Below are 1,476 nucleotides of genomic sequence, written 5' to 3'. Positions count from 1 at the left end.
ATGCCGTGACTTCTCCGCTGAAGCCCCGGCGGAGGTTTGGAGGAGCGGCAGTGCTCTCCCGCGCGGATCGCTGGGATGTGGGGATCCCATCCCCTCCTCTTAACCCCTTCTTCTTTTCTCTGTGTTTTAGGTGGCACTTGTACCTGCGGGGACAACTGCAAATGCAAAAACTGCAAATGCACATCCTGCAAAAAAGGTAAGGAGGATCCTTGAGCCCCCCGGGACAGGGCAGAAACTCATGGGGGTTTTCACTACGCATCACTGAATCAGATCAGGTTCAGCATTGCCAGAGCTGAGTTTATTCCTCACATACTTTTTTCCTCCAAAGGTGTAGTGTGAATACTGTTCCCTCACCAGGCAATACAAGCCACCCAGTATCACCTAAGCCTGAGCATTTCCCTCACTGGCAGTTCAGGCTCAGCATAAGAGGATGTCTGGGGAGGAAACCAGCATCGGGATTTCTTCCGGCTGCTCCTGATGCTGCCAGCCCCAGCAGAGCCGTGTGCAGGAGGGTTTGGAAAGAGAGGGACTGGGGGGACCCTGGTGAGCCCTTGAGGGTTCCACACTCTCCTGCTGCCTACCCAGTGCCAGCCCTGGATGTGTGTACTGTGGGAGACCCTGCCAGGAATAGGGATGCTGCTAAAAGGGAAGGACACAGGTGCATGTGAGGTCTCCAAATCAGTGCGCCGACTCCACCTTGAGAGCTCCCAGGAGTGTCCCTAACTTATTTTTCTCTCTCTGCAGGCTGCTGCTCCTGCTGCCCAGCGGGATGTGCCAAGTGCGCGCAGGGCTGCGTCTGCAAGGGACCCCCCTCTGCCAAGTGCAGCTGCTGCAAATAGGGGAGCCCTGGCTGCACATCTGGGGGTGATGCACATCTGGGGGGGCTGAAGAATAACCTTATTGTTTATGTTGCTTGTCTTTTTTTATATATATGTTCAGATTTCTTTAGTGTTTGTCACTTTGACATGTAATAAGCTACCTAAATAAAGTGATATGTATATAAAGGTCCATAAAGAACTTGGCACTTCTGTTGAATGGGGCAGTTTCCCTGGGGAGCGGGAAGGCAGTGTGTGGGGGGTCATGGCAAAGAGCCTGCATCTTATTTTTGCTCCTTCCAGTCTTGGCCCTGCTCTCCCTACCAGCAGCTCCAACTCTTGTTTTAATACTTTTTCTGCACAACAAGGGATTTTTTTCCCCCCACTCTGTTGTTACCCGAGGGCAAATCCCATGCTCTCTCCTCCACCAGAAGTCCTCAGGGCTAATGAGCAGCTCGTTATTACAAGTCTTCACTGTAATAACTGTCCCAGCCCTGCCCATTTCCAGGGGGAACGTTTCCACAGCAGGTGGGGTGGCAGGGAAACAGGTTTAGTTTCCCTCCTGGCAGTTTAGTTGAACTGGCTGGAAGAACCACTCTGCTTATCCCCCAGCAACCTCTGCCAGTCTGGCTGGGTGCTTCTGCAGAGCCTCCAGTGACCT

At 52.9% G+C, this 1,476-nt stretch overlaps 1 long non-coding RNA gene across 1 annotated transcript; it reads left to right on the top strand.

Annotated features, from left to right (window-relative positions):
• The first annotated feature begins 122 nt into the window (after nucleotides 1–122).
• LOC103801087 lies at nucleotides 123–1,008 on the top strand. The gene is made up of 2 exons (XR_624742.1): nucleotides 123–196; nucleotides 745–1,008. It is a non-coding gene; the product is annotated as an uncharacterized LOC103801087 (long non-coding RNA).
• The last annotated feature ends 468 nt before the right edge of the window (nucleotides 1,009–1,476 follow it).

This window comes from Acanthisitta chloris, unplaced genomic scaffold, assembly GCF_000695815.1.
Source record: "Acanthisitta chloris isolate BGI_N310 unplaced genomic scaffold, ASM69581v1 scaffold12254, whole genome shotgun sequence".
Lineage (NCBI taxonomy): Eukaryota > Metazoa > Chordata > Aves > Passeriformes > Acanthisittidae > Acanthisitta > Acanthisitta chloris.
This window is presented reverse-complemented; position numbering and strand designations above follow the sequence as displayed.